This window comes from Pseudophryne corroboree, chromosome 2, assembly GCF_028390025.1.
Source record: "Pseudophryne corroboree isolate aPseCor3 chromosome 2, aPseCor3.hap2, whole genome shotgun sequence".
NCBI lineage: Eukaryota > Metazoa > Chordata > Amphibia > Anura > Myobatrachidae > Pseudophryne > Pseudophryne corroboree.
Window position 1 is genome coordinate 373949656 of NC_086445.1, and position 18776 is coordinate 373968431.

Sequence of the window (18776 nt, forward strand, 5' to 3'; positions counted from 1 at the left end):
GGATGACAGGGCCCCCCAAACAGGTAGAACAGGTGTTAGTGAATACCAACCAAGGAGGTTTACCAAGAAGGAACACTTGGAGAAATCGAGGTGCTTGGAGGGAAGTACCTCGATTTCAAACACAAAGAGGAGAGAAAGGAACACAACCCAAACATACTGACTGGGAGGAGGTTCATTATCAAAGAAATTACAGTAACATACAAAGTTCAGAAAATAGGAAAGATGAGGATAACAGAGAAATGATAAAGAATAAAAGTAACTACTCTAGTAGGGAAGGAGAAAGGTATCACTATGATAGAAAAACAGTGGGAAATGACAACACCATGAGATACAAAGGACGGTATAATAATCACAGAATAATGAACCGGGATAGAAGGGACCCAGAAGAAGTCCCCATTCCGGTCAATCCAGGTCCCTCAAGTTCACCCTCTTTTTTAGAGAGAGGTGTATACAGACCCCCAAGAAGAAGATAGACTTAAAAACACGGGGAACACGAGGTGGGACAAAAAAACATCTTAATAAAAGGAGAAGGAAGGGTAACAAGAATGGTGATACTCTAAAAAACCAGACTACAGTAAATATAGTAGGACAAAATGACTCTAAAAAAGATGACTCAGGAGTAACAAAAATTTACAACCTTAGTCAGTATGAATTAACTACACATGAGAAATCTGTTTTGGAGAAAGGCTTAAAATTCTCTCCCACTAATAGATGTGATAAGTTTGAGGTCCTGGTTGACATCGAAAAATTCGTGAGGAAGCTCACGTTAAAAAGATTCTTTAGCGACATGCCCGATGGAAACATAGTGACAGGTACGAACACCAAATCTAAATTTAAGAGAAAATCAGCATTCTATCCCAAGCACAAAAAGGGTAGCTTTATAGAATCGTTTGAAAAAGCGGTTAAGGCGGACTTAGAGAGTGTCACCTTTAGACCAAATAGGAAAAACAACTTAACGAAGGAGGAAAGAAAAGCCATTACAAATTTGAGGAATAACAAAGAGATTGTAATCAAACCTGCCGATAAGGGGGGCAGTATTGTTATCATGAGTCTGGTGGAATATAACAAAGAGGTCATGAGGCAACTCATGGATACCTCCACGTATTTGAAACTTAGGGGGAATCCCAGTGAAAGTGTAGATAAAAAACTGGAAGTTTTTTTAGGATTATATATTACATTGGGCACAATCACAGAGGAGGAATCTAAGTATATGACCATTGAAAATCCGTCTATACCGGTCCTCTATGTTTTGCCCAAAATCCATAAAAACAAAGAAACACCACCGGGCCGCCCCATTGTAGCAGGAATTAATTCCAATTTATCTAATTTGTCGTGTTACATTGATCATGCATTGCAGCCAATAGTTACCACCACACGATCCTATTTGAAAGACACAATAGCCGCCATTAACCTACTCAGTAAGGTCAATTGGGAACCAGGATTCTTATTTGTTACGGCGGACGTAACTTCTTTATACACGGTAATCCAACATCAACAGGGTCTAGAGGCTTTAGAGTATTTCTTAGACAAGGCAGAGATGTCCATCGATAAGAAGAACTTTATTATAGAGGGCACATCCTTGATCCTGCGCAATAATTTCTTTTGGTTTGAAAATTCATTTTATCTGCAGTTAACAGGGACGGCCATGGGCACCAGACTGGCGCCAAGCTATGCAAACCTCTTCATGGCACATTGGGAGGAACAGCATGTATGGGGGGGTCATGAGTTTGGTGCCAGTCTGGTGTTCTGGAGTCGTTATATTGACGACATCCTGTTTATATGGAAGGGAGACCGTCAATCACTGGATTCCTTCTGTAAGGGGTTAAACACCAACCAATATGGTATTAACCTGACATTCAGTATCAGTGATTCAGAGGTAAACTTTTTGGACCTTCGTATATATACGGATAATGGGGCAATTAAGACAAGTAATTATACAAAATCTACTGACTGCAACTCATACATAGATTACAGCAGTAATCATCACTTAAACTGGCTTAAAAGCATCCCAAAAAGTCAGTTCCAACGGATAAGGAGGAACTGTACAGATATTGATAAATATTGGGAACAGGCACAAACCTTGCAGGATCAATTTAAAGTAAAGGGATATGAGCAAGACAATGTGACATCGATTATGAAGGAAACTGGGAAACATGACCGCATTAAGATGTTGACCACCGAATCATCTAAAAATAAAGAAGGGTTAAACAATGTATTGTTTATCACTACCTATAACAGCCAATACAGACAGGTTGAGCAAATAATAAGAAAACACTGGTCAATTTTAGGAAAAGACCCATGTCTTAAAGATGTGGTCTCAAAAGTACCCAGATTTACATATAGAAGAGCTAAAAATCTGAAAGAAAGCATAGTAAGCAGTGTGGTTACAGCCCCAAAAATGCTTACTAGGAATAGATCAAAAGGCTTTTACAGATGCGGTCTGTGCACTATGTGTAAAATGTGCAAAAATAAAGAGAGCAAAATCACCCAATACAAGTCTGTACAAACCCAGAAGTTTTATAACATCAAAGACTTCATAACATGCAACTCTAAAAACGTTATATACCTCTTAGAATGTGTTTGTGGGTTGCAATATGTGGGTAGAACTACCCGAGTGCTTAAGATAAGGATGGCTGAGCACGTACGTAATATCAAAAAAGGGTTAGAAACCCACAATGTATCATTGCACTTCAAAAATGCTCATGCATGCAATATTAACCATCTAAAAAGTTTCAGTGGAATTAAATTAATTGCCCCTAATTGGAGAACTAACGATGGGGAAAAACGACTGGCAAAAAGTGAGATGAGGACCATTTATGAGCTAAAAACTCTGGTCCCAAATGGATTAAATGTAGAATTCGAAATGAAGTGGTTCCTGTAATAGAAATCTTTCTAAGTACTGTCTAACTGTATATGTATACAAAGTATAGAAACTTGATCCATGACTAACAGAAATTTTTTTTTTGTGTTGTCTCTGTCTTTCACAATGAGAATATGTGAACATCTACACTCTATGCTGTGAAAAACGGGATATGCGTTCCAGCAGACTTCCTTGTTTGCGTTCCACCGAACCGGAAACACGTCATCATATACAGGAACTGACAAACTACACAGGTTTCCATGGCTACTATTCTGAGGAAGCGGTTTCCATAACAACACTCGGAACCACATCACCGCTAGTAGGAGAGTCTTTGAAGACGCACCACCGCATGGAGATATGTGCGTCTCCATAGAAACCGGAACCGGAAGTGACAAAACGGCACATTAGGGAAACATGGACAATAACTCCGGACTAAGGGCAATCAACTCGTATAAAACGAGTAGGGATTGGGATTAGGGGTATTCCGGAACGGATCTTGTTTAATACCAATTAATGCAAAAGTTTGTTTTTTTCTTTATTCACATGTACTAATTCATGTTTAAACATGTAAAATATCATGCATAGATATGTACAGGACAGTAATATCATTTCTGAACATCAGAAACATGTTTATAACGGATGCCCAAAACGGATGCATCTGATTGGTTATGATATTGGGAGGTAATCTCAGTTAGGTTTAAAAGGCCGACTGGGTAGCTCCTCAAACATGCCCTGAGGAAGGATTTTTCCGAAACGCGTTGGCTTTTAATTCATTTTTACCCCGGTCTAAGGGTTGTTTTCTCCTCCATCAGTTAAATTCTCCAATCAGGAACCCAGGCAGTAAGTGCCATCAAAAAACCTTTTTTGGTGAAATTATCACCATCGGTTCCGAAGGGAGTAGAGAGGGACAAACCCAGACGGCCTTATGTGGGTATATGTATGTTTTTTAATTGTATGACATTTTTTCTTTTAATTAAAACTACATTTTTTTACTACTGTGGACGTACGGTATCATACTTGAGTGCTTAGGATTGAAAAAAGTGGCTCCTTTCCATTACACATCCAGTGGACGCTGACGGCAAAAGAAACCTTTCAAGGAACATAGGGATCTACCTTAAGGTGAGCGCTATAACAAGGGAGAGGGTGCCTTCAGATTGTGATGTGATGTATGAAGACCGTAAAGAAACCTTTTAGAGCATATAGGGTTCCTATATGAGGTGAGCGTCTTACTAAGAGGGATCATAAGAAAGGAAGATTTGGGAAAAAGATACCTTTATATGTGTACAAGCACCTGCAAGGAGGTCAGTTTGGAGGTGCGAACTACACAGAAAACTGAGAATACGGATACTAAGAGTGTATCGTGTAAAGAAATTCTATAGAACTAGAAGCGCTTGTGTACTACTCCAATTTTTTTGATAATATATATGCATTTTTGGAAGTGGTGTCTCCAAGGGGTTTCAGTACAAAGCTGCTAAAGAGGCGCAAGTTATTACTTTCTTGTCTGTTTTTTGGTATATTGTGCATACACCAGTTGAGTTGTGCCTTGCTGCCTATCTACTATAGGAATGTTTTCACATAGGGCCCAGAGGAAGGCCCAGATGGACGATGTATTTGGAAATGATGATAAACATTGTCTGGTGGATACTGACTTAGACAATGTTATGTACAAATTGGAGAAACTTCTCATTAAAGAGGGAAAATTATGGTGGGAGGTGATGTCCCTAGAAAAATATTGTACGGACCAATTAATACCTCGAGGTCTGAAAATCAATAAACTCCCCTCATTCCAAAGGGAGTCAGGGGACTTTATTGAAGAATGGCAGAAAATAGTTGACACATGCTCATTTTCATTAATGGGGTTAATCATCCGGGAAAAGAAAAAGGATCTACAGGAGGTGGAAGGAGAAATAGAAACTTATAAATCACTGGCAGAACCATATATAGGGACCAGGGAGTACAAGGAAATGGAGGATGCAGCAGCTATAAGGATTCTAAGAAGCGAGAGGGAAATAAGAGTCAAAAAACAGAAAAAATACAATAGGGACAAAAAAGACCTAAGAGAGGGGATGACAGGGCCCCCCAAACAGGTAGAACAGGTGTTAGTGAATACCAACCAAGGAGGTTTACCAAGAAGGAACACTTGGAGAAATCGAGGTGCTTGGAGGGAAGTACCTCGATTTCAAACACAAAGAGGAGAGAAAGGAACACAACCCAAACATACTGACTGGGAGGAGGTTCATTATCAAAGAAATTACAGTAACATACAAAGTTCAGAAAATAGGAAAGATGAGGATAACAGAGAAATGATAAAGAATAAAAGTAACTACTCTAGTAGGGAAGGAGAAAGGTATCACTATGATAGAAAAACAGTGGGAAATGACAACACCATGAGATACAAAGGACGGTATAATAATCACAGAATAATGAACCGGGATAGAAGGGACCCAGAAGAAGTCCCCATTCCGGTCAATCCAGGTCCCTCAAGTTCACCCTCTTTTTTAGAGAGAGGTGTATACAGACCCCCAAGAAGAAGATAGACTTAAAAACACGGGGAACACGAGGTGGGACAAAAAAACATCTTAATAAAAGGAGAAGGAAGGGTAACAAGAATGGTGATACTCTAAAAAACCAAACTACAGTAAATATAGTAGGACAAAATGACTCTAAAAAAGATGACTCAGGAGTAACAAAAATTTACAACCTTAGTCAGTATGAATTAACTACACATGAGAAATCTGTTTTGGAGAAAGGCTTAAAATTCTCTCCCACTAATAGATGTGATAAGTTTGAGGTCCTGGTTGACATCGAAAAATTCGTGAGGAAGCTCACGTTAAAAAGATTCTTTAGCGACATGCCCGATGGAAACATAGTGACAGGTACGAACACCAAATCTAAATTTAAGAGAAAATCAGCATTCTATCCCAAGCACAAAAAGGGTAGCTTTATAGAATCGTTTGAAAAAGCGGTTAAGGCGGACTTAGAGAGTGTCACCTTTAGACCAAATAGGAAAAACAACTTAACGAAGGAGGAAAGAAAAGCCATTACAAATTTGAGGAATAACAAAGAGATTGTAATCAAACCTGCCGATAAGGGGGGCAGTATTGTTATCATGAGTCTGGTGGAATATAACAAAGAGGTCATGAGGCAACTCATGGATACCTCCACGTATTTGAAACTTAGGGGGAATCCCAGTGAAAGTGTAGATAAAAAACTGGAAGTTTTTTTAGGATTATATATTACATTGGGCACAATCACAGAGGAGGAATCTAAGTATATGACCATTGAAAATCCGTCTATACCGGTCCTCTATGTTTTGCCCAAAATCCATAAAAACAAAGAAACACCACCGGGCCGCCCCATTGTAGCAGGAATTAATTCCAATTTATCTAATTTGTCGTGTTACATTGATCATGCATTGCAGCCAATAGTTACCACCACACGATCCTATTTGAAAGACACAATAGCCGCCATTAACCTACTCAGTAAGGTCAATTGGGAACCAGGATTCTTATTTGTTACGGCGGACGTAACTTCTTTATACACGGTAATCCAACATCAACAGGGTCTAGAGGCTTTAGAGTATTTCTTAGACAAGGCAGAGATGTCCATCGATAAGAAGAACTTTATTATAGAGGGCACATCCTTGATCCTGCGCAATAATTTCTTTTGGTTTGAAAATTCATTTTATCTGCAGTTAACAGGGACGGCCATGGGCACCAGACTGGCGCCAAGCTATGCAAACCTCTTCATGGCACATTGGGAGGAACAGCATGTATGGGGGGGTCATGAGTTTGGTGCCAGTCTGGTGTTCTGGAGTCGTTATATTGACGACATCCTGTTTATATGGAAGGGAGACCGTCAATCACTGGATTCCTTCTGTAAGGGGTTAAACACCAACCAATATGGTATTAACCTGACATTCAGTATCAGTGATTCAGAGGTAAACTTTTTGGACCTTCGTATATATACGGATAATGGGGCAATTAAGACAAGTAATTATACAAAATCTACTGACTGCAACTCATACATAGATTACAGCAGTAATCATCACTTAAACTGGCTTAAAAGCATCCCAAAAAGTCAGTTCCAACGGATAAGGAGGAACTGTACAGATATTGATAAATATTGGGAACAGGCACAAACCTTGCAGGATCAATTTAAAGTAAAGGGATATGAGCAAGACAATGTGACATCGATTATGAAGGAAACTGGGAAACATGACCGCATTAAGATGTTGACCACCGAATCATCTAAAAATAAAGAAGGGTTAAACAATGTATTGTTTATCACTACCTATAACAGCCAATACAGACAGGTTGAGCAAATAATAAGAAAACACTGGTCAATTTTAGGAAAAGACCCATGTCTTAAAGATGTGGTCTCAAAAGTACCCAGATTTACATATAGAAGAGCTAAAAATCTGAAAGAAAGCATAGTAAGCAGTGTGGTTACAGCCCCAAAAATGCTTACTAGGAATAGATCAAAAGGCTTTTACAGATGCGGTCTGTGCACTATGTGTAAAATGTGCAAAAATAAAGAGAGCAAAATCACCCAATACAAGTCTGTACAAACCCAGAAGTTTTATAACATCAAAGACTTCATAACATGCAACTCTAAAAACGTTATATACCTCTTAGAATGTGTTTGTGGGTTGCAATATGTGGGTAGAACTACCCGAGTGCTTAAGATAAGGATGGCTGAGCACGTACGTAATATCAAAAAAGGGTTAGAAACCCACAATGTATCATTGCACTTCAAAAATGCTCATGCATGCAATATTAACCATCTAAAAAGTTTCAGTGGAATTAAATTAATTGCCCCTAATTGGAGAACTAACGATGGGGAAAAACGACTGGCAAAAAGTGAGATGAGGACCATTTATGAGCTAAAAACTCTGGTCCCAAATGGATTAAATGTAGAATTCGAAATGAAGTGGTTCCTGTAATAGAAATCTTTCTAAGTACTGTCTAACTGTATATGTATACAAAGTATAGAAACTTGATCCATGACTAACAGAAATTTTTTTTTTTGTGTTGTCTCTGTCTTTCACAATGAGAATATGTGAACATCTACACTCTATGCTGTGAAAAACGGGATATGCGTTCCAGCAGACTTCCTTGTTTGCGTTCCACCGAACCGGAAACACGTCATCATATACAGGAACTGACAAACTACACAGGTTTCCATGGCTACTATTCTGAGGAAGCGGTTTCCATAACAACACTCGGAACCACATCACCGCTAGTAGGAGAGTCTTTGAAGACGCACCACCGCATGGAGATATGTGCGTCTCCATAGAAACCGGAACCGGAAGTGACAAAACGGCACATTAGGGAAACATGGACAATAACTCCGGACTAAGGGCAATCAACTCGTATAAAACGAGTAGGGATTGGGATTAGGGGTATTCCGGAACGGATCTTGTTTAATACCAATTAATGCAAAAGTTTGTTTTTTTCTTTATTCACATGTACTAATTCATGTTTAAACATGTAAAATATCATGCATAGATATGTACAGGACAGTAATATCATTTCTGAACATCAGAAACATGTTTATAACGGATGCCCAAAACGGATGCATCTGATTGGTTATGATATTGGGAGGTAATCTCAGTTAGGTTTAAAAGGCCGACTGGGTAGCTCCTCAAACATGCCCTGAGGAAGGATTTTTCCGAAACGCGTTGGCTTTTAATTCATTTTTACCCCGGTCTAAGGGTTGTTTTCTCCTCCATCAGTTAAATTCTCCAATCAGGAACCCAGGCAGTAAGTGCCATCAAAAAACCTCTTTTGGTGAAATTATCACCATCGGTTCCGAAGGGAGTAGAGAGGGACAAACCCAGACGGCCTTATGTGGGTATATGTATGTTTTTTAATTGTATGACATTTTTTCTTTTAATTAAAACTACATTTTTTTACTACTGTGGACGTACGGTATCATACTTGAGTGCTTAGGATTGAAAAAAGTGGCTCCTTTCCATTACACATCCAGTGGACGCTGACGGCAAAAGAAACCTTTCAAGGAACATAGGGATCTACCTTAAGGTGAGCGCTATAACAAGGGAGAGGGTGCCTTCAGATTGTGATGTGATGTATGAAGACCGTAAAGAAACCTTTTAGAGCATATAGGGTTCCTATATGAGGTGAGCGTCTTACTAAGAGGGATCATAAGAAAGGAAGATTTGGGAAAAAGATACCTTTATATGTGTACAAGCACCTGCAAGGAGGTCAGTTTGGAGGTGCGAACTACACAGAAAACTGAGAATACCGGATACTAAGAGTGTATCGTGTAAAGAAATTCTATAGAACTAGAAGCGCTTGTGTACTACTCCAATTTTTTTGATAATATATATGCATTTTTGGAAGTGGTGTCTCCAAGGGGTTTCAGTACAAAGCTGCTAAAGAGGCGCAAGTTATTACTTTCTTGTCTGTTTTTTGCCCGATTATTTGGGCCCGTGATGGCTTGTTTCAGAGAGTTTCTACCTTTCTTGACGCTATGCTGCAACCCTGTATTGTTGACAATGAGAGATATCTATTAGATACCACTTCATTTCTTAACAAGCTGAAAACTCTGGGTGAAATACCTCCAGGGTGTTTGCTCTGCAGTATTGATATCTCAAGTCTATATACAGTGATTTCAAGTGCTGTTAGAAAACTCATTACCAACAACCCTCTATACTTGGGTCCAGATGTAGATTTTTTTCTGGATCTCCTGCAGATGGTGCTTACTAACAATTATTTTTTGTTTGATGGGAAATTTTATTTGCTGACTTCTGGTTGTGCGATGGGGTCCCCTGTGGCCCCATCGTATGCTAATACCTATATGTTTTCAGCAGAACAGGAGATTTTTTTCTATAATCCTCTTTTTTCTGACTATTTTATTTTTTGTCAGATATATAGATGACCTATTCATTGTTTGGAATAATACGCACGAGTCACTGGTCGAGAGATTTGAGGCACACAATTCCACCGGACATCCCATTCAGTTTACATACAACATTAGCCCTGATTGTGTTAGCTATCTAGACGTATTGGTCCGTTTGGTCAACGGGCATGTAGTTACTGAATTATATCAAAAACTGACTGACAGGAATACCATCCTTCATTCGGATAGCTGTCATCCAAAAACATTAAAATTTGGTTTACCCTACTCCCAGTTTCTAAGGGCAGTTCGGATCTGCAGCAATACTAGTACTGCTAGTGCTCAGATTGACCGTATGATTGGTAAATTTGTGCAGAGGGGGTATGAGCTCAAGTCCTTGCAGCAGGCTAAAGCAAAGGCTTTGAGCTGTGATAGAAACACACTCTTGTTGCCTAAGGTATCTGTGCCTAAGAATAAGAGGTTACCGTGGATCAACCATTTCAACACTCAGAGTGGGAACATCTCACACGTTGCTAAAAAACTCTGGCCCATTGTCAGTACGGATAGCAGTTTATGACTACAGGACACATTTATCATGCCCTCATACACCAGGGGTAAGAACATTAAGGACTGGGTGGTCAAGTCCGACATTACAGGACTGAATAGCACTCAGAGTGAACAAAACACTTTTCTGACACTACAGAAAGGTTGTTTTAGATGTCTCAATTGTACGACTTGCAGAGCTCTCACCACTGGTAAATTTTTTCATAACCCCTTTAGTGGTAAAAAACACTTTATTCAGCATAGGGTCACATGTACAACTAAATTTATCATTTATATGATTACTTGCCCCTGTGGCCTTAACTATGTTGGCAAGTCCGACCGCACGCTTCGCGAGAGGATTGCCAATCATAGATTGGCCATTAGGAATGCCTTAGCGACTGGTCGGAGTGACCAACCAGTTACACGCCATTTCTTACAGGCAAAGCATAGTGTTGCCTGTTTAAAATATATGATAATTGATCATGAACCTTTGAGACAGCGTGGCGGTGATAGATCGCTCAGATTGCTACAGAAAGGATCCAGATGGATTCATGAGTTACAAACTCTTGCTCCCCGGGGACTTAACGAAACCCTGGGACTTCATTGTTTTCTCTAAATTGTACCTATTGTAACATTATTGGTGTGCTGCTTATACCCTTGATATGCTCTGTTTTATCATTAATCTTATCTTTATGTCTGCCATCTTTTAGTATGGTTGGGTACGGGCTCCCTGTTCCAAACCGCTGCAATATGTTTTTAAATATATTCACTGATTGTTTGTACCTGTATGGTATTGTGTTACTGTTTGTATTTGTTACACATAGATCGGCATTCCGCTGATCTTGTCTGAAACTGTGGATTTTTGTTTATGGTTGCCCCTGATAAAGCCTAATATTTATCCTATATAACACACTCTAAAGAGGTTAAGAGACACAGTACGCAATTGGCGCACGAGGTACCGTAAGGGTACGCTCTTAGCGTAGCGGACGCTGTATCGGGAGCGAGCCGCTCGAGCGACACAAACGCTCGCGAGAATACGCTGTTGGTATCGGGCACACTATAGGTAAGCGACTACCGTAATGCTACGCTATCAGCGTAGCGGACGCTCGAGACCACGAGGAGATCACGAGCGGCGCAGACGCTCACAAGATAACAATCAGTAGACCTTGAATGTAACACACAGAAAGGATATTCTTATACTGTAGACCTTGTACTGAAACACTGTAGCGATATAACGCTGCTTAACCTTGTTTACACTAAAGCTGTTTGAGCGATAGAGACGCTCCTATTACCCTCTGCAATATAATGAACACACAATACCGGTCTACGGGTCTAACGCCTTTTAAGGAAATGAATGAACGTTCAATTGCAAAAGAATAATACAATACAAGTTATACACTACCAAGATAACATAAAATACCTAACCAAATCACTACACATAAAATACAATAAAGATACAATTACATTTAAAGGGGGAAGGAGAGAGAGAATGGCTTATAACATTAAATAAGAGACAATATGGTTGCAGAGAAACTTACGCACAAAGGGAAACAATCGCATGCGCCTTCTGGATATCCAGCTCCCGATTATCAGTGATGAGAACCGTTGAAGAGAAATAGAGAGCTGGCCCAGATCGGCTTGTCCTTTTATACACTACACACAATACAGTACAATGGTCCCTATATTCTTATTGTTCATTGGACACAGGAATTCGTCTTCGCATTATAACAAAAGGTCATAGGTTGGTTCATACAGGTGGGCTGTGACTATTTCCAACTGCTCAGGTGGGTGGGAAACTAGGTTTCCCGCCGCATGGATAATAAAGTGCAAATATAGTAAATGTCCATAAACTTCTTATGTCCATAACTATTCGCACGAGCGATTAGTCCGCTTCAAATCAACACCGGAATATTGCTAATTAAGTACTCTTCCGATGGATACTAAACACCACTGTATAACCCCTGTCTGACCCTTCGTATCAAACAAAGAGGGATCTCTTTGTCTATGAACATGCTATATTAACTAAACTTTCAGATTCTATCAAAGGGACCATAATCTACAAAATACATTATATGGTTAAAATATGTAACGATTGAGTCGCCCGCTAGACGCACATAAACTTTACCGTAAATGCGCATACCGTGCGCCTGCGGGTGCACGCAACAGCGAGTATGCGCACGCACGGGAGAGCTCATGCACTCGCAGCAGGCACTCGCATGAGGTGCATATATGGCAGTGTGTAGCGTGATATTTTTCTGACTTTGACAGTCCACCCTTTGGCAGTCACCAATAACTGCCACTTTCTAAAACATTTCAAAAAGAGAAAAATATATGTCATGTGTAAATACATTTCTATGATTGGGTAGGGGAGGAGAGGAGAAGGTAGGAAAAGGGTATGACCTAGTGAGATAGCAGAAGCATGTGTGTATGAATCCATGTTTGGGGGGTCATGTATCATCGTGCCGTACGTGTTTTAAATCAAGCTTCAAGGTATTGCGAAGTATACATTTGAATTCCTTCTTATCCCGTGGTACGGGTCTGTGGATGGGCTGTCAAACTTTACCGAGCTCTCTTCGGCTTTTGGTTGCAACAAAATGGGGGAGCACATTTTAGTTGATGATACATGAATGGGGGAATATGTGAGTGCTGATATCTGTGCCTATATTCCCTATCGACTATGTGTGTTATTACCTGAAGGTTGTAGTGATGAAGATAAAGAACAATTATGGTAAATGCAGTGATAAACTATGTGAGTTTAATATACATTTGCCGATTGAGGTCTTGTCTTGTGTCTTGTCTTGTCTTGTCTTGTCTCGATGTACATGTTGACTGTAGTCTCTTTGTGCTTTTGCCAATAAACGTAAGCAAAGCTTTATCAATGTCCATAGACTTACAAAAAGTCCATCAGTTGTCTGTGTAAAAGGTTGTCAAATTCTTCTTCCAAGCGGATGTCTTTTTACCTTGGAGAGAAACAAAGGAGAAACGGGTGAAAGAAACGGACCGTGGAATCACATTTTCATCACAACATTGTCTCTATCGTTGGGTCATAAATCACATCAGTCGTTGTTATTACAGTATCTTCACTCCTTAAACTCATCACTCGGGCGCTACGTTTACACTTTGTTAAAACCCGAACGCATCTAAATATCAGACCGACCAATATGATGACACCCAGAACACACAAAAGGAATTTCCCTACATCCATGATAATACCTTGGGTCCATTCTCCTAAACCAGAGAACCAATTTCGCGGGTTCAACCATGACACCCAACTGGTCAGCTCATTACCCACAGCGGCAAGGGTGAGATTGTGTTTCCTTCGGAACTCCCATTTTAATTGGAGAATGTCGTCCATCTTTTGGTCTATGACCTCGACCGGGTCCTCGGTGCTGTTTGTGATATACGTGCAGCACTTTATTCCATACTGAGTTGCTAGGGTGACACAATACCCACCCGTCACAGCTGTGAGATAATTGAGAATCATCCTATGCTGAACCAGTTCTGTTTTATAAGCTTGGAGCTCCCTTCCAGTATACCTGAATGTGTCATCATACATTTCAGTGATGTTGTCTAATAAATTTGCAAGCGCAGGTATATATTTATAATTTATCACTCCTCTGGCGGTACGAGTGATATCTAACGCGATTAGGAATTGAATCCCGGTGGATTCATTGATCAGGTCAGAGGCCGGATGCTCTGTTCTTTCTATTAGGTGCCGTTTAACGATGTGCTCGTAATGAGTGTGAGTATAAGGAGCTTGGGCACCGCGGTGAATATCTTTCATTTTAGTGTGGGATACGGTCATTACTTCAGGCAGTACTTTTCCAATATAACATAACCCTTCTGAGTTTGGGGCAAGCCACTTATACGCCTTCCTCCCGCATATGAAATATGCATCATCGGGGAGAACATATGGGACGGAGTAGGACATAACCATATTACAAATTTTCCATATGAAATCTCCTAACTCTAACTCTCCCATCTGTTTAGTACACGTATCAGTTTGTACGATATGTGCACAGTATCCTGGTGATACCTCTCCAACTCTCATGGTCCTACTTCCTAGGGTATACCTATATCGGAAATATTTTCCACTACCGGCTATGTGGCGTATAAGTTCTGTATCTGTTGGCATTCTATCGGCTCTGTATGAAAAGGTCATGGTTTGGTTATTCCATGACACTTCCCAATTTCCCGGCTTTCGGGGATTGGAAATGTTAAAACATACTAGGGATCTATCCACATGATATTGGTGGAGCTTCAAACTAGGAGGACTGGAGATATTAAACCTCCTGTCCACCGGTCTCCCACCACTTAGCTCAAGTACCTCCCCTATAGTTAACGGGAAGGGCACTAATCCTGATTTGCTATGGCCTTGAGGTACTTGAGAGCATACCCAACAATCTGTCTGATTTAACACTTTACCCACTAAGGAGTGATAGTCACTCAATGGATGCCGGTCCATGTGGATATTAAAACTGGATTGGCATTTCTTGATACACCCATCCTCAACTACACTGTCACAGAGTCTACAGATACAGTTTTCTTCAGCTAACAGTAAATAACATGGCTGCTAGATCGTTTCCAGTACTCGCCTTTGCTTGGTGATTGTGTTGCTATTGGAAATTTACACCTCCGTCTTAGTCATCAGAAACCCTTCTGGATCCTTTCTCGACCTCACTGGTACTCTCACCGAAACAGACTGCTCTGGTCAACATCATGGTCAACAGGAAAATCCATATCACAGTCTCTTGGGGCAAGTCCATCTTACAGGAGGAGAAAAGGAGAAATTTGTAATGGGGGTACAGAAAAACAGTTTGAGGGGGGAGAGAAACTTGTTACGATAATTAGTTCTCTAGTCTTGTCGTTCTTCTTGTTCTGCTGTCATCTCAAAGGTGCTGTCTCTCAGTCTTCTAAACATTCTGGCGATACAATATTTCTTCTAGCTCAGTGCTCTTTCTGTAAGGAGAATAAATCTTGCATTACCATTTGTCCAACTAATGTGTGACATACCATCTTTAAAACATGAGAACATGAGAAAGAAGAGAGAGAGAGAAAAAAAAACAACAAGAGAGAGAGAACCGTTCATATATATATGCATCACATAAATCAACAATAAACAACAACAGGAAAAAAAACATTTTTCAAACATTTTAAAACATTGTTCATCAGGCTGTCATATCTACATGTCCAATGGTATCCTTGCGCAGTCCCTCCCACCAGCACCTCCATACTCCACCCTTTGTATCTGGCCAGGATACATTGATGCGGATAGGTCATGCTGGGGTTTGGTAGACTTCTGCAAAGACCAAGTAGCTATGCAATGTTTGAGTCCTACTGATGACCGTCAGAGATGGGGAAAAAGAAAACATTTCACAGATACATTACAAATTTTACCCGGTCATTCCTGTGCCTTCAAGGAAAATGACCTCCCAATTTGTTAATGATAACCTCAGGCTTACCATCAGTCCTAATGATCACCTTTCCAGACTACATATCATGGGTGTGGCCCAAAATTCTTCCTATATGATCCCTGATTATAATTTGATGTGTCATAACTTTGCTCGTGTACTTGTCTAGGGGGTCTGACTTTATGTGAGCTGTTACAGTTACTGGCATAATGCCCTTCTCTTTTACAAAGATCACAAACCCTGGGCTTCCTCCAAGTGTCAGTGAAATGGGGTCTTGATTGACTTGATGCCTCCTCAAACGCTTGGATGCTCATCACCATCAACCGCTTTCCCTGTACCTCCCTGATTCCTTGGATTCCATTATTATGTCGTTGTCTAGGGAGTTGATATACCTTCTGTGAATCTTTGATCATACAATTACGTGCAAAATGACCTTCCTTCTGGCAATTGTAACACTTTATCACCTTTGACTTAGACTTACCCACCGGGACCTGAGGCTTCTTATCTGCCTGTGCTTTGTTCAGTCTACAGTCTCGTGCAAAATGTCCCTCTTTATGACAACTGTAACAAACTACCACATTTGGATTTCTCGCAGGGGTTTGGGGCTTAAGCTGGTGTGGCTTTGTTGTCAGGGCTTTTCCACTGGTTGTCATTTGCTTACTGCCTTGTGACTTCAGGTGTTTGCTAATGTTCAGATCATGATCAATAGCGGCCTCTTTTAATGCAGCCACCGAGATATTTCTCCAGTTTGGGTTGGTGGTCTGTATCCTTGTTCTCAATACCTCCTTTAAACCATTCATTAATACCTTAACCGCTACTTCTCTGTGCGGTGCACTTGTTCCAATGTTTTCTATACCTGTATACCTAGTCATGTCCTGCAATGCCTGATGGAAATAATCAGAAATACTTTCCCCTTCGTTTTGTCTTATGGAGAAAATTTTGTTCTATTCGAAAATGGCTGGGAAATATACTCCTAACTGTCGGTTGATCTGCTTAATACATTCCTGATTGTTTTCCTCCGTACGTGGTACCTCTGTGTTTAATTTACAATCAGCAATAAATTTCGCAGGGTCAACACTGGAGGGCAAACATGCCCTCAGCACTGTCCGCCAATCTTTGTTGGTGGGTTCTGTGGAGTTTCCTAGTTCTTTAATAAATCTCTGACATGAAACTAAATCTTCCCTGGGATCAGGGAATTCAGACATGATTGATCTTAATTCTGTCCGGGACCAGGGACGGCGCATTGCACTGTCCTTGACGGGAATGATTCCCTGATCGTCAGTCTTCCCATTCGGGACTGTGATCACCCTGACAGGACTAAATTCAATTACATCACCTTGTGTTGGTCTTACAATATGGGGTACATTTGTTTGTGCGTGATATATAACACCGTACGTACCTGTGGACACGACCTCACCTGACCCTCCGTTAGGGGGTTTGATTACTGCCTTTACCGATTTGGTCGCGTCCACCTGGATGTCTTGTAGGATGGCTTCTGGAAGAGGTACCGACATCGTGCTGGGCTCACTTTATTTCTTGTAGTCCTGAGGGAAGTTTGACATGGGGTGCAACTTGCACAGGTTAACATTTGTAATTTTTACACTTTCATTTTCATAAACATTATTACATTTGTTACTTTCATTCTTAATACAGTTACTAAGTGCATTTTTATCGTACAACATTGCGCCATTCTCTGCAACCATAATCCTCTCCATTGCCATGTCTCTCTTCCCAAGATGAGAGTCAGATATGTAAGTTAAGTTTCTTTGTATTTCACTTTCCTTTTGCCATAACTTTAAACAATCATTTTGTCTAATCCTCTGCTTGGCAGATTTAATTAGACCTATCCTTTTTCGTGGGTTCTGCAATACCTCAGGGTTCAGACTGTCTACCCGGGGAGACTGCTCCCCATCATCCTCTGTCATACGTTCCCATTCTTTGAATACCTGTGTGTGTGATCCTTCACACATTAACCGTGCGGACCCTTTGGGCCAGCAACTACCAACGTGAACCCTTGTTGGACGTCCCTTCTTTGAACACCTGGCCCCCATCGTTTGTAGATATTGCTGTCTTAGCTAATTCTTACAAACAGACCAAAATTTGCCCGCGCTAAGGCGACGGTGAAAGTTCAACTAGTGCCATCACTCACTCTGATCTTTTGTAACCTCTATTTACTGGGGCGTGTGGGAGTATGCGATCCCTCCCCAGTAAGTATTGGTTGTTGGAGATTTCCTTAGTGAACAGCGAAACTCCCTTAAAAATAACAAACTCCTACACAAATCACGTTAGAATGTACAAATAGCGTTTATGATCCCACAGTAAATTGTTGATGGGTATCAAGGTAACAAACTAATGCACACAATTACGTGCGGTACAGTCGCACTGCGTATAAGTAACTATTACTTATCCGCCTTACGACCAGCGGAATCGGTTGTTTAGGCTGCGAAACCTTCAGCCGGAGCTTTTACCTTGACTATATGGGTGCTACGCCAAACCCCCCCGGGGCTGCGCTTAAATACCTCGCAGTCCTTTTGTCTGCGGAAACTACTTGCTCCTTTACCTTATACAATGTTAACGCGGGCAAGCCAGTCCCACGCCACCAAGTGTCCACTCACCTGATGTGATCTCCGACGGGATCCCGATTTGTGGGTTCACAAAAATAATACCTTAAGTTCCACACTCACTCCTATAAACTCATACACACCCCTGAGCTTTCTGTACAGAAATTCCTTTCATACAGGTAGGAGTCCAATCCCTGGGTTTGCAATAGAAAAAGGTTTTCTTTTAACTAATACTTTTTGGGAAGAAAAAAAACTGAACAACCGTGTGCTATTATCATGTGGCTATACTATACCGCCCACCCTAAACAAGGTTATTGTGTGATTCAAGTCTCAATGGGCGTATCCGTACGCTCCGTCGCGTAAAACACGCCACGTGCGTATGCCTTTGCGTCACGTACGTGCTTACGCACGTTGTCCGAGACACATGCACAAATTGCAGATATACCCACAGCGACACAATCAACACGCTTCTATCAATGTAAACAATATTCAACAGAAATCGCTTACCGTACACCACACAGTATTTGCTATGCTGTGTGC